The sequence below is a fragment of the Cryptotermes secundus genome, unplaced genomic scaffold (assembly GCF_002891405.2).
Source record: "Cryptotermes secundus unplaced genomic scaffold, Csec_1.0 scaffold46, whole genome shotgun sequence".
In the NCBI taxonomy this organism is placed as follows: domain Eukaryota; kingdom Metazoa; phylum Arthropoda; class Insecta; order Blattodea; family Kalotermitidae; genus Cryptotermes; species Cryptotermes secundus.
The window spans coordinates 661,780-677,766 of NW_019726221.1; the positions used below are offsets into that span (position 1 = coordinate 661,780).

General features: G+C 43.8%; 1 protein-coding gene across 7 annotated transcripts in view; it reads right to left on the reverse strand.

The window, feature by feature from the left end:
- Positions 1-15,987, reverse strand: part of LOC111863863 — a 381,779-nt gene that overhangs the window by 93,452 nt on the left and 272,340 nt on the right. The window lies entirely within an intron of this gene.

Consider the following 15,987-nt stretch of genomic DNA (forward strand, 5'->3'; position numbering starts at 1 on the left):
AGTCTAGACAATGTGGGACCCTCAACGTCTCACAACCCTATGGGCCTTCACGGCCTGTTACAGGGATAGCTTTACTTTACTTTTTTTATTCCTCTAAGTGCAACTGCGCACTGTGGGGTCTAGTCTATAGACTCCACACCGAGTAGCAGGAATCCGGACGGTATGACGTCTCTCAAGTTAGCTGAGACAAAGCAACTTTTAATGTCTCTCAGAATTGTGACGGGTATGTCATCTCATTGAGCCCGAGTACATAGCGTAACAAATGTTACGTGCACATTTAAAAATCACTCTAAGTGTGCATGTGTGCATATTGCCAGGCGTGTTTTTGCACACATCACTTTAATGGAGGCTTTTGGTCTATCCGAGGCACTTCCCGGAGATATCTTACAGGCTTATAAAGCTACACGAAAATATAAACAGCGTACTATAAATAATGGGAGGCTTGAGCAAGATGTAAGTTCAAGGACTGAAATCGAAATAACTGTAAAATATTCTTAAAGACAAGGTCATCTTTGGAAGTCCATCTCTTTTGTTTCTCTCTTACACATAAGTATGCAGCCGGGTTACACCTTTCTTTGCAAAGACAAATATTTGAAACGTCAATCACGGGGACCACCAGGGAGAAGTGGTTAGCCAGGTGGCCTACCGAACAGGAGGCTAAAACATCTGGACGATGAATTGGAACATGGGCAAGTAGCTGACAATTCACTTGAAAAGCAATTAGACAATTCAGATACAGTTTATTACAAAACTGAAGCATGCTAACCGTTTAATAAACAACCAGGTAATTTTATGAAGAAAGCAGTCTTCTGGGATTTGGCACCGTGTATATGTGCCAAATCCCAGAAGACTGCTTTCTTCATAGTCACCGCCGTAAAAGCCTCAAATCTTACAGGTAATTTTATGCTCACTGTGACATTTTAGGCCTGTGGTTCTGTATGGGTGTGAAATTAGTCTCTGATATTAGAATGCGGGCGTTGAGGAGAATATTTGGACCGAAGAGAGATGAAGTAACGGGAGGTTGGAGAAAACTGCATAATTAGGAGCTTCAAACTCCAAGTATAATTAGAATGATAAAGTCAAGGAGGATGAGGTGGGCGGGGGATGTAGCACGAATGGGGGCGAAGAGGAATGCATATAGGATATTAGTGGGAAAGCCAGAAGGAAAGAGACCACTGGAAAGATCAAGGCGTAGGTGGGTGGAAAATATTAAAATGGATTTTAGAGAGATAGAATGGGATGGTATGGATTGGATTGATCTGGCTCGGGATAGGGAGCAGTGGAGGGCTCTTGTGAACACGGTAATGAACCGTCGGGTTACATAAAATGTTGGGATATTGTTGAGTAGCTGCATAATTGGCGGCTCCTCAAGGACTCAGCTCCATGAGTAAGTAAGTGACATTTTAGGATTTACATCTTGAATTGTATCTGATTATTTCGCTCAGAATTAGAGCCAGCGGCAGGTTCTTGTGAACACAATGTATCTTACAATTCAATAAAGTGGAGAGGGGATTTGGTGAGTAGGTGAGCAACTACCACACTTCTCAAGGACTTCAGCCTATGGAGCCTTTTTTATTGCTAGTGGGGTGGGACTAAGTCCTTTGTACTGCGGCCACTTCTGGCCTATTGTACCAGCCCCAGATGATATGTGAGGGTGATTGTGGAGCAATTGGTGGAATGAAGATTGACAGGGGAAACCGAAGTACTCGGAGGAAACCTACCCCTGCGCCACTTTGTCCACCATAAATCCAACTTGACCAGACCCGGGATCGAACCCGGGCTGCCGCGGTGGGAAGCCAGCGACTAACCGCTTGAGCTATGGCGCGGCCTAGTCTATGGAATTAGTTCTCGAATAAGCATCTATCTAGCTTACAAATACGGTTAAACAAACAGACGAAATACTGGGATAAGTGCAAACTGATGCAAACTACTTTAGACGTTTAAGAGAAATCATTTCTTGAATGAAATACGTCCATTTCGAAGGTCAAGTAGGCCAACTGAAAAGGAAGGATATATATCAGAACTCAGTAACTGCTGAAGTTGCTCAGACACCAGCTTATTAGGAGCAAACATTTGACTTACGTACGTTTGCAAACAGCGAATCAAGCCAATTAGGTGTAAGAAGAGTTGAGGCACAAATCAAGCTGTCTCTCACAGCGGGAATGTCGAGGCAACATACCAAATCTTTATTATCTTGGGCTTTCTTGAATGAGACAGTCCATTTATTAAAACTAAAGTATAAGGTTAAACTTTTGAGCAGTTACACGTCAGCATTGTCTCGATTCATACAAAACGTTTCCTTCTTATTTTCAAAGATACAAAATTCTTAACCGTTGACTCGGTACGTCTGGTCACGCAGGCAGAGCCAGTTCATTTACTCTAGCGATGTATTTTTTGCTTCACCGCCAACTACTTCCGCAATAAATTTTGACAACCAAAATTAAAACTTCAAAGGTCAAAGAACTAGATTTTTATCTTCGACCTGCATCTGTGTAATAATTTTCTATAGCATTTTCTTTCTACTTTCGTGGCCATTAATCGTTTAGAATAGGAGTAATATGACGTCACTGTTCAATGCCTTCCAAAGAGAACAAACCTTCACATGCACCACTGAAAGAGACAAGGGCCTGCTGACATTCAGGAGCTGTGCTGGGTTAATGATGTTTGTTATCACTTGGGCTCAGTCTGTATTACTGCGAGCTTTACACAAAGCCTCTGTTTCTGTCGTTCTTTCCACTCCAACGTCTTCAGATCGTGCTGAAGAGTTGTTAAGGAGCTTCGTTACTATTTCGAATTTCGTTCATTAAACAGCCGGTAGATGAAACCGGACAGACTGGTATTATTGACCTGATTGATGAACACGATCAGCAACTAACGAAGGTAGACAGTGATGGTTATTATGGTTGGTAAGTTTCCATATAAGAGCAACTGAAGACTTCCCCATGAGTCTGGTGTTCATATAAAACAGCCAAAATCAGATCACATTTTTCCGTGCCCTTCTAAAATTGTTTTTTTTTTTTTGTAGAGTTCTATCGTCTGGGATACAACGCCGTGAATTTAAGTGAAAATAAACCGAAGTTTCGGTGAACCGTTTCAATTACTGTTTATCCTTTCGCTTTTTTTAAGTTTTAAATTGATCACTCTATAAAATTTATGCCAGTTTCTGTGCATCCAAACCACTTTAGTTTTTTCCGGAGATGATATAACCGCGTCACCACTGACCTTTCTGTCATTAGACGTGTCTTACATATTAAGTTTACAATTAGTAATTATTTAATTATGCTGCATCAGCAGCAGAGATTATGTAGCTTCCAGAATTGGTCCAGCGTATTCAGAAATATCATTCCGGAATTTCCCTCTAACAAACGGACAGGCCTTTGCAAATTCCAACTGCTACTCTGCTCGGTTATGTTACTTAACAGAAAACGGGATTACTCCGGTTGACATATCCCGCTGTTGCACGGAGACACCAGTGCGATGGAGTGATTACCGCAGCGGTAACAGACTAACGGCAGGCTCTGTGCGTGCTGACAGAGATTGAGATCAGCGATCGAAAGAAGAAAACTGCAGCTGCTAACGAAGTGGTTTCATTACCACAAACGCATCTTGTGAGGCAATACGTTATAGAGCCGAGAGTGTCACCTACAATTCTAAATAACATTACACTGAGGTCCATTTATAGCTCTACAATATTTGTAAATGCTAACAGTTTAAGGGCTCTGCTCAATCATGAGCCAAAATAATCCAATTTGACAGTTCTTACTAATCGCGGTCAAAGAATGTAAATGGGGAAGAAGGTGAGTGTTTATAAGTGTGCGGTTAGTGTTAGTGCTCTAACATTCTGGTGCTAATATTTCCTACTCCTGTTGCAGCCGTCTCCAACACACCAATTCGAACCAAATTAATGATGTCTCGATTGCATGAGAAATAGAATTCAGAATCGCTGCTCTGGAAATGAGATCAACCAGTCTGCAGTCAAATGAAAAGTCGGACACCCTCTTCCGCTGTCTGTTGAAAGAGCAAAAGAGTTGGAGCTTCCATTGCGAATAAATTAGCTAAAATCTTCCCAGGCGACCAGCCGTGTCAGTGTTGAGTTAAGAACCAACGTTTCAGAGTTCTCCACCAGGTTCGACGTGCTGATGGAGACGGAAATCTCCAAAACGTCGCTTTTAACTCAACACTGATATGTGTCATAGCTCAGACACTTACAAAAGTCTACGAACTGAGGATGAGGTACAGAACTGAAACAGTCTACGAACTGAGGATCAGGTATAGAACTGAAACAGTCTACGGACTGAGGATCAGGTACAAAACTGAAACAGTCTACGAACTGAGGATCAGGTACAGAACTGAAACAGTCTACGAACTGAGGATCATATACAGAACTGAAACAGTCTACGAACTAAAGATCAGGTACAGAATTGAAACAGTCTACGAACTGAGGATCAGGTACAGAACTGAAATAGTCTACGAACTAAAGATCAGGTACAGAATTGAAACAGTCTACGAACTGAGGATCATATACAGAACTGAAACAGTCTACGAACTAAAGATCAGGTACAGAATTGAAACAGTCTACGGACTGAGGATCAGGTACAGAACTGAAATAGTCTACGAACTAAAGATCAGGTACAGAATTGAAACAGTCTACGAACTGAGGATCATATACAGAACTGAAACAGTCTACGAACTAAAGATCAGGTACAGAATTGAAACAGTCTACGGACTGAGGATCAGGTACAGAACTGAAATAGTCTACGAACTAAAGATCAGGTACAGAATTGAAACAGTCTACGAACTGAGGATCATATACAGAACTGAAACAGTCTACGAACTAAAGATCAGGTACAGAATTGAAACAGTCTACGGACTGAGGATCAGGTACAGAACTGAAATAGTCTACGAACTAAAGATCAGGTACAGAATTGAAACAGTCTACGAACTGAGGATCATATACAGAACTGAAACAGTCTACGAACTAAAGATCAGGTACAGAATTGAAACAGTCTACGGACTGAGGATCATATACAGAACTGAGCTAATTTGGCAAAATATACGTTAATGAGAGAAACTGAACTGTTTCGCGCCCATTATACAGTATGAGGAAAAAATGAACAGTACTGAAATGAAAAGACGTCCTGTTGATACCACTGCATATTCATGTGAAGGCCCCTTGCACGACAGAACCTTCTCAAATCCTGAAGAAATGAACCGATCACCAAGTCCCTGTAGCGTTCTTGGGTGACGTTAAGAGCATTGCTTTCTCATTCTCAATGAAATATGGGCCTAATATACCGTGTGCTGAGACGGCACACCATACCGTCACACGTGTACTGTGTAGCGGTTTCTGGACGATAATATCTGGCCACTCAAAACCAAGGAAGCGAGTTGTATGGCGACCATTTCCATATGAGCGGAAATAATACTCAACTATGAATACTTTTTCCTCTGTCGAGAGACCCATTTCCAACAACTACACAACACAACTTCCTTTACACTGCTGGGAACACGTGCGGCTGGAGCTATGCCCCGTCGGCAAACGCACATGCGCGAGTTTCAGTACTGATTATTTTGGCGCATACTGTATATCCTGAATGGAAGCTATACGTATTATGGAACAACCAACAAACGTACGTGTCCACGATTAGCAATTCCCCGCGCAATAAAACTGCGGAAACAGAACTATTAGTCCATGATTTATTTTATCCGTCTTCTAGTGCATACATTCATCTATCCCCTCTTCTCACTCGCACTACATGTTTCGGCACAAAAGTGCCATCTTCAGGTGCTGATCCAATCCACGACAAACTAGTTCATTGCATGCCTTGTCTATACATACTAAAATAACTAAAATATATATTTATCATATATACTGATAAATGTTAAGTGTTAAAATATTAAAATTGTACAGGATATTTCATTCCTACGTCGTGTTTCATTACGCGAGTCACGTCTATCATCCTCTGTTGGAGCACTCTTTCACTATCGTGTATTGTGCTCTGTGTTGCGTCTCGCTCCTGTGACTGCGTGTGTTATACTGCTGGACCTGCTGGGTCCAGCAGAGGGGATAGATGAATGTATGCACTAGAAGACGGATAAAATAAATCATGGACTTAAATCAGTGCAACAGGACGCTAAAATATAACATTAGAACTATTAGTTTAATAGCATGTGCATGCCTTAATGTCCGCTTAATTGTGGCAGACTCCACGCTCCGGAAAGAACATGAGGCTTCCATGCTGCTCATGATGGAAGTTCCATTAAAGACATCTGTCAAGTCCAGTGATTTCCTAACGCGGACCGACTACGGGGAAATCTTTGAAGACACTACTGAAAAGTATGACCTCCAGCCGTTCTTACCACCTGCTGGAAGGCTGAGCCTACCGGTTATGTTACGTGATATTACGTGGATGTACGAAAAGGTTGCCTTCAATTTAAATAACTCAGCAGAACAAAACTACGATTCCAAGCAGCAGGTAGTCTAAACTCGAGTACAATTTGATTACGCAATGCTCAATGAAGAGTTAATCGCATAAGTATCTGTTGGACGAGGAGACATTCCTCGGCTTAGCGTATCTCAGTTCGTTTCCAACTGACACCACTAATACTAAAAGAGAAAAGTACTAAATTTATGTCAGCATAAGAACAAATATTCTGAAGGAAGAAATACGGCCAGCTGCAGAAACATCGCGTACAATACAAATACTTCAGGCAAGGGACACATTCAACACAATGATTATCTTTCATCAGCTTACCAAATTTACTTCGAAAAGTTGGTTGTTCCTTTTTGTGTATGCATAGCAGCAGAAGTATTAAAATCTGTGGAACAAAGCGGTGCATGGCGGTGAGAACAAGGCCTAGGTTCGGCCTCTTTGTACCATAATTTCGTTGCCTTGAGTGAACTTTCACTCGGTCGTTTCCCAACGTGGGTACAGACCAAGGCGACACTGGGCGGCCAGTATGCCGCAGTCTGACGCGACGCACCGTAGCAAGACAAGGTGTAGCATGCCGCAGTGTGCCGCGAAGCACTGTAGCAAGACGCGGAGTGGCATGTCGCAGTGTACCGCGACGCACTGTAGCAAGACGCGGAGTGGCATGCCGCAGTGTGCCGCGAAGCACTGTAGCAAGACGCGGAGTGGCATGCTGCAGTGTACCGCGACGCACCGTAGCATGCCGCAGTGTGCCGCGAAGCACTGTAGCAAGACGCGGAGTGGCATGTCGCAGTGTACCGCGACGCACTGTAGCAAGACGCGGTGTGCCGCGACGCACCGTAGCAAGACGCTGTGTAGAAAATGTGGGAACCTCAACATCTCACAACCCTAAGGGCCTCCACGGCTTGTTACAGGGATACCTTTAGTTTACTTTTTACTTTTATAGCAGTCTTTCGAGTGTTACAATTCCTTGTATTTACGACTTGGGAATGTCCAATAAAATCGATTCATCAATTAAAACCCCGTGTACAAATCACTAAATACGTGACAATATGTACCCAATAGTAACTTCTGAGCGCTCCGCCCCATACTTTGACAATCGGTAAGGAATGCAATGCGTTCGGATATCACTTCCAATAGCATGTAACACATGGCTGCCATAGAAACTTCTGCCATGGGACAATCTAAACACCATTCAAAGTAGGGGCTTCAACATGCACTTGAAAATAAACCTAACCTAAGCGTAAATTCTTGCAGCAACTCGGGACCACATAAATATCAAACTTAATATATGTGTACCAGTCTGACACATTTCTCTTCGCCGGTCAAGGTCTGCCCATCACCTTCCTCTACTGATCTGCAGTGTTACCTCTCGCTACCAGTCCACAGAGAAGTAGACCTGAAGAAATGTTCCTGGCTACAGGAATAGCATGCGATCTTCCTTACTACAATCATTTATTCTGTATGAGGGTCTGTATCTTCTCGTATCCTGGCATTAACGTCTCAGTTAATTGGTTTAATCAATTAGGACCGGTTAGTATTTCACGGTCGACTTCAAGTTCGCATTGGGGGGGGGGGGGAGAAATGTGTTGTGGGCGTTCAAGAATTCAGATAACCCGATTCGTGATAAACTACAATGAAGCTAGCTGGCGTGCCGGTTTGGCTGAACCCGGGAGATATACAGCCTCCACCGCCTTCCTAAACTCAGTTGTTTTAATGGAACGTAAATAAAAGGCAATTAATTCCTAATTACTTATCGTTACTGGACCATGAACGTGAGGGCTAAACGTTTTAGTTATCAAGTATGTGAACAATCAGTTATAGGCCTACACGTCTATGTTTCCAGAGTTCTTTCACACATGAAGAATTGAAAGAAATTTCCTGCAATATGACTTTCTGGCCATAAAAAGACCATGAAGTCGTGTCAGAACTGCACAAACGTTCCTTAGAATTTACGATACAAGCAGTACCTGGGCAAGCAACAGTCACAGTCAGAGAAGACCACATACAATTTTCGTTGTTAAAATCCTGGCAAAATTGCGTAACTTCCGTTGATGAATATACATGGGAAATCTTCAATCCGTTCCTATAAATCTAGACTCTGAATGCCTTATGGAAAAATAAGGTATTTGATTTCGATGTTTGAAAAAGAAAATCTGAAGTAACGGTTGCTACAAATAAATTTATAAACACTGTAACCGCTTTCATTTCCTAGTTAAAGTTTAAACGGAAAGTTCACAGGACACGCAAACATCTAAGTAGGCCAAATATTACAACTTCTGTACCGCATTTTCAGTAAGACGGCTATACGGTATCCGAGGAAACCATCTTCATTTATTCACTGGATTTCATTTTTATCACAAAGTGGACAATTCCCTGGGGCTGAATAACTTAGTAATTATAGCAACGGGCTACAAGCTAGACGGCCAGAGTTCGATTTCCGAAAAGACTTTTCTCTACTCCACATAATCCAGACCGACTCGGGTTCTCCCAGCCTCCTATTCAATATGTGCCAAGGGCTCTATCCTCGGGGGTAAAACGGCCGGAGACGTGAAGCTGACACTCATCTCCTTCTAGTGTCGAGACAAATATGGTTGAGTTAATCATCCAGTCCCTCACACGTCTTCATGTCCAACTTGAAACAGGTTGCGATCGACTTTTTAGTGTCAAAACTGCCAGTGATCTACCACGCCCTCCTATCGTCGTATCTCGCTTTAAGCAAAAATATTGGTCAAAATAACACGACACATGATGTTTGTTGTAAAAGCAACATATATTGAAAGTACAGACTTGCCTTTTTCGTTAAGAACAGAAAAACTGGAATGATTAATGCGCATTTTCCATTCAAAATCTGAATATAATCATATTATATTACAAGTGAATTTACATATCAAGTCAAGGAGGATGAGGTAGGCGGGACATGTAGCATGTATAGGGGAGAAGAGGAATGTATATAGGATTTTGGTAGAAAAGCCAGAAAGAAAGGGACCACTAGGAAGATCTAGACGTAGGTGGAAGGATGATATTAAAATGGGTCTTAGAGAAATAGGATGGGGTGGTATAGACTGGATTGATCTGGCTCAGAACAAGTGAACACGGTAATGAACATTCGGATTCCATAAAATGCTGGTAAACTCTTGAGTAGGTGCACAATTGGCAGCTTCTCAAGAAGTACTCAGCTCCGTGAAGTAAGTTAGTTTGGTTAGTCCCCTCTGTTCCAATGTATGTTAAAAAAAACATTGCAGTCCTATATTAAGACGAGGGTTAGAAACGGAGAACTGCTCTTTGATCTAATTTATTGCGAGTTTCCCAGAACATAACAGAGGGCGGTATGTGGGACGCCGTCTGGATGAGAGACTCTTGTGTTGACGGTGTCACCACGATGAGAGGCACTGGTCTTCACTCAGGAATAGAACAGACGCAATAAAAATGTAACGAGAGAGTGCGGAGAGGTGTTTTGCGTTTGCCAAAGTGACGTGAGCTAGCTAGACACTTCTAGGTTCATGACGCTCCACAATTGCTCAGAACTTTCCTTTCCGCTACGAACGGAGCTGCCTGCTGCTTTCCCTCATCATGGCACAGCAAACCGAGAGGCAGCCTTTCCTGTGATTATGAACATCTTTTTTAATGCTAGTGGGGTGGGACTAAGCCCCTTGTACTGCGGCCACTTCTGACCTACTGTGCCAGCCCCAGATGATAGGTGAGGGTGACTGTGGAGCAATTGGTGGAATGAAGATTGGCAGGGGAAACCTAAGTACTCGGAGAAAACCCGCTCCAGCGCCACTTTGTACACCAGAAATCCCACTTGACCAGACCCGGGATCGAACCCGGGCCGCCGCGGTGGGAAGCCAGCGACTAACCGCTTACATTCTCAGTTTCCGTTTCATACTTCGGTCCGTGTAGCGATGGGTTGCAGACTGACAGGCGTGGTTCGATTGCCAAGAGATTTCTCTCTACTCCACACCTTCCAAACCGGCACCGGGGCGAACCCAGTCCCCTACTCAACTGCATACGAGGCTTCTTCCTCCCGGGTAAAGCGGCTGAGGCGTGAAGCTGACCACTCAGCTCCAAGTACAGGGGTAGAAAATGGTGGAGCTACACCTCCACTCTACAATACGCCTTCATGACATGGGGCTTAATTAATTAAGCACAGGGACAACTTTACGTTTTTAAGCAGAAACAACAGAATGTGGTTACTGGGTTTAAGACGCAGTGTTATTTAATTCCAAGCGCTGATCAATGACCTGTAATGTGTCATGAGGATAATGAAGTCGAAAAGGGCCGCCATGTTATATTATGAATCAGCGTTGCCTATTTATGTTGACAACATGCACGGGGAATTTATTTCTTCCAGAGTAGATGGCAGGCCGGTCACGACAGCCGAGCGGTCTAAGGCATGTGATGTCTTCGCTTCCTTGGAAGCCGGGATCGTGGGTTCGAATTCCATACAAAGCATGGATGTTTGGTGTGTGTGTTGTCTTGTGTTTAGGTAGAGGCTTTGAGACGAGCTGATCGACCGTCCGAGAAGTCCTACCGTCTGTAAAATGATCGTGAAACTGAGAAATCAGCCCTGTGCTCCAAAATGAGAGCAAGAAGAGAGGTCAAAGTAGTCGACAGAGTAACTACTGACGTAATGTAATTCAAAAAAGATTCCGCTATTCAAACGACTAAGCAAATAAACACAATTAATTGATTGTATGAAATAGAGGGTCAGGAAAAATACAAATGTTGTGAATTTTAATTGGGACTTCAATGGCGGCCTGTCAGAACTGGGATCCTCTATAATTACGATACTGGAATGCGTCTAAATTCAGATCACGTAGGCAAAAGAAACAACTGCAACCGAATTCGTCCCCATTACGTGACACCCTTCAAGCGATACATCTGCAGTGATATCTCACACACTAAGCTCAGCATTGACGGTAATCGATGAATACGATTGTTTCTTCACTGCTTCGCAGTGGGTGGAACTAAACAGTGATAACCGAGTGGACGAATGTGGTGAGCCTACAGTTCTGGACCGCGCTGCCATCAGTGGCAGATCACGTCCACATCACAGGGATACTTCTCGAGGCCATCCCTAACTATAAAGCACTTACAGTACTGAGCCCTTCTTGAGGAGCCACAAATTCTGCAGCTACTCAAGAATTTCCCAGCATTTTATGGAACCCGAAGGTTCATTACCGTGTTCACAAGGGCCCTCGACTGGTCCCTGTCCTGAGCCAGATCAATTCAATTCTTACCATCCCATTCTATCTTTCTAAGATCCATTTTAATATTGTCCACCCACCTAAGCCCTGGTCTTCCCTAATTGTCTCTTTCCTTCTGGCTTTCCCACCAACATCCTACATGCATTATTCGTCGCCCCCATCGTGCTACATGCCCTGCCCATCTCATCCTCGACTTGATCATTCTAATTATACTTGGAGAAGAGAACAAGTTGTGAAGCTCCTCATTATGCAGTTTTCTCCAACCTCCTGTCACTTCATCTCTCTTCGGTCCTTACATTCTCAACACCCTGTTCTCAAACACCCTCAGTCTATGGTACTCCCTTAATGTCAGAGACGCAGTTAAGATTCATTCATTCATCAGTAATCTATCAAGAGGACGGGTTCACAGTCTCTTCCAAAACAGTTCCTCCACTTGATGCGATCTAGAGCTTTCTCCTTCAAATGAGAATATCCTCTTCTGTCCCCAAGGTCATCCAGCATCTTCTTACGTATTCTGGTTCGCATAAATGGTGTCTCTGTTTTTGGAAAGAGACACTCCAGGAAAAGTGATAATGTGGTAGTTTTTCCATTTGCTTTCCACAACAGCCGTTCAAACCACTCTGGTCACCCCTGTTGCTATACGAACTTGAACCATCTTGAGCATCATTTGCTCTGTGCTTCAAGTCGCTGCTGATGACGCTCCTTCCGGCATCAGTTTTTTGTTTTTGGTGTCTCTCTTTGTCTGATGCCTACCTTGGGACCTGTCCAGCGAGGAAGGCCCTGCGAGTAGCTACGCTACCGCTGGTATAGCTCTCAGGGTCCTTGGCATACTCAAACCCCCTCACCACGATAAGGTGTGACACCAAAGACGGGGGCAATTAAGATGTCCAGATTTTAATATAATGTCTGTTTCAGACTACAGATTCAGAGGTCCCGGGTTCGATTCCCGGCGCTTCCAGATTTTCTGAGTAGTGGAGCTTCTGGAACGGGATCCACTCAGCCTCGTGAGTATAACTGAGGACCTATTTCAAAGAAATAGCAGCTACGATCTAGAAAACCGAGATTAACGGCCGTGGGGATCCGTTGTGCTGACCACGTGACACCCTCTATCCGCAAAACTTGGCACTTAATTTGCCGACAAGCGGCGGTCGCTTGGTCAGTATAGTTCGCTTGCGGACTACAGGCCACGGAGTTCTGTTAGCCTTGTGCACAGTATTCACATTGTTTCTAGAATAAATACAGGCAAAGAAACACAGCCGACGTTCCGATTTGTGTGTCAATTCCAGCCCAGTAGAGACAACTGTGTGCTGCGGGTTCATTCAGTGGTTGGGCAATGCCTGGCTTCATGGAGTAAGATTTTTCTTCTTGGTTATGGTCAGCATGAGGCGGCGAAGTGAGTTTCATAAGAATTCAAACAGTCTGGCGCAATACCAGCACGAGTTCTCCAAAGCCACCGCATTTGCCTTACCATTCACGTGTTTTAAAATGAGGCATCACTATTACTATGCTGTTGAGGCTTAAATCTATCAGATCTGTATCGAACCAACACTCCCGTGTAATAACTGGCTTCTAAATCGCTCTGTGATTTATTGCCGGACACCGCCATGCTGTGTTCCTGCTGCAGGGATTAAGCAATTCATTACGATCGATACATCAAAACGCATACTCTCGATAGTAGTCAATACCGGATACACTCGTTTAAAAGCTGAGCCCCTTTTATCACAAGATTCTCTTAAAGAAGAAAAAGAGGGTAAAGCGGGCGATAGGTGTAATTCAGTTTCTTTAATTGCTGTTTCATGATTTGATTCGTGATTCTCTCTGAGTTATTTCATGATAATATATTCATGATTAATAAGGAATGCCCGCTACACTTCCAGAACAAAGTCACAAAGAGACCGACATATCCATTCGTTTGGAATATGTTTCAGAGATAAACTAACGGTCACACATCATTGTAGGGAAGGCCCTTTCTGAAATATTCCAAACGAAACTTACAATTACCCAAGTTTTACGAACAGATCAATATTTGTCGATTTTGGGACTCTTAACAAGTCTTGAAGAATTTCCAACATCATGTACGTATTTAAGATGCACGTGAAGTGCGCCGGCCATGTACTGACGCGCTGGAGAACACGAACACGCTGCTAAGTGCTTCAGTATCTTCCGCGATGAATCATATTGTTCTGTGCAGCTGCCTGAAGCCCATCGCATCTTTTGAAAAACCACGTCTTTTTTTTCTTCGGATTTTTAGAATACCGGACGATGGCCGAATTCCAAAACCCCAGTAATTCTGAGTGCCATACACCATCGCCAGAACCCTTTGGAGTCTGCTTATAATCTTCTGGTTCAGTTACTTCTGCCTCCAACAGACTCTCACGGCTACATACATGTCGCTTTTCAAACTGAGTGGTTTCATGCAGTGCCGTTCCAAAACAATATCTAAGCATGATTTTCTAGAACTCATTTTGGAACAGTGTTAACCCCATTACAACTTCACCTGTTTGTGCAATATTAACTGAGCCACTTTTATTATGAAATACAAACTGAACGTGTAGGGGCCCCTTTAGGGGTCGATGGAATTACAGGTATGCGTTCCACATTAGCATATTATCCTAAATGATATGCAAGAATTCTAAACTGTTGTCACGCCATGTGAGTTCCGCGTGCCTCCGGAATGAATGGGGGAAGCATGAGAAGCATGACGTCTGAATTTCTTGCCTTGTCTATAAACACTCGATGGCCTTCTACATACAAACGTCTGGTGCCATGTTAAAACCTTTACGAAAATCTTGAAAGACTAATTTATTTTGTATAGAACGGAATAAAGATTAATTTCCTCGCTCAGTAAATGCCAACGTGACGAGACTTGGCGCACGAGACTCAACAGGCCTCCTGCGATTCCTGGCTGGGGACATCATACGAACATGACATTATGAAAGATTTGAGGCTTTCACGGCGGTGACTATGAAGAAAGCAGTCATCTGGGATTTGGCACCGTGTATATATGGTGTTAACGACGTTTCGGAGGAACGTCGGTTAACACCACATATACACGGTGCCAAATCCCAGAAGACTGCTTTCTTCATGACATTATGAGTTAACATGGACTTCGTCCATCACGAACTTCATGTGACGTCAGCCAAGACTGAACCCGAGGCTCCGAGGTGAGAAACCAGCAATTATGGCATGACCAGAAGTTCAAACGTCGGAGCTAATACCTCTAAAGAAAGAAAAGAAAAAAAAACCTCGGTGGTCTTTCAGTCCGCAAGAGAACTATACCGACCGAGCGCTTGTCGACGAAGTTAGTGCCAGCTTTTGCGGATAGAGGGGTGTCGCGTGGTCAGCGTAACGGATCCCCACGGCCTTTAATCTCGGTTTTCTAGACCGGAGCCGCTATTTCCTGGAAATAGTTCCTCAATTATCCTCACGAGGATGAGAGGACCCCGTTCCAGACCCACTACTACTCATAAAATCTGGCAGCGCCGGGGATCGAACCCGGGACCTCTGGATGTGTAGCCAGGAACTCTGACCACTAGACCACAGAGGCAGTCGCTAATACCGCTCTCATAACATTGCATTCCAAATTAAAATGATACAGTATTTGCGTTGTGGCAAGTGCCTTGAAAAGAACTCGCTATCCGCGTGAGCTGATTGCAGACTATGGCGCGTCCGACGTTAGCAGGGGGCCAGTGCTCATATCCCGACTGCGATACAATGTCCAGATGAACCATAAGAACCGGGTAGGCTGTTCTACATTACAAATCACAGGTTCAACTAGAAAAAAAACTGCTTGTGATCTGTGCATCGGTATGACACGATACTTCCAAATCTTCAGCCAATCATGACGAAATGAGCTACAGACTTGTACACCCTTCAGCTGGGGGTGTGGGGGAGACTGGTGGAAGCGGTGAGCTCCTAGACATCCAACAGCAGGTGGTGCAAGCGCCAGGCAAGTAATATGTAAGTATGGTGACTACAGGACACCAGTATATACCTACTTAGATGCTATTTTTGGCCGCGCCATAGCTTAAGCGGTTAGTCGCTGGCTTCCCACCGCGGCGGCCCGGGTTCGATCCCGGGTCTCATCAAGTGGGATTTGTGGTGGACAAAGTGGCGCTGGGGCAGGTTTTCTCCGAGTACTTCGGTTTCCCCTGCCATTCTTCATTCCACCAATTGCTCCACAATCACCCTCACCTATCATCTGGGGCTGGTACAACAGGCCAGAAGTGGCCGCAGTACAAGGGACTTAGTCCCACCCCACTAGCAATAAAAAAATAGATGCTATTTTAATGTTATAATTATAATATTTTAACCCAACTAAACAGGAAATGAAGAACAAACCAACA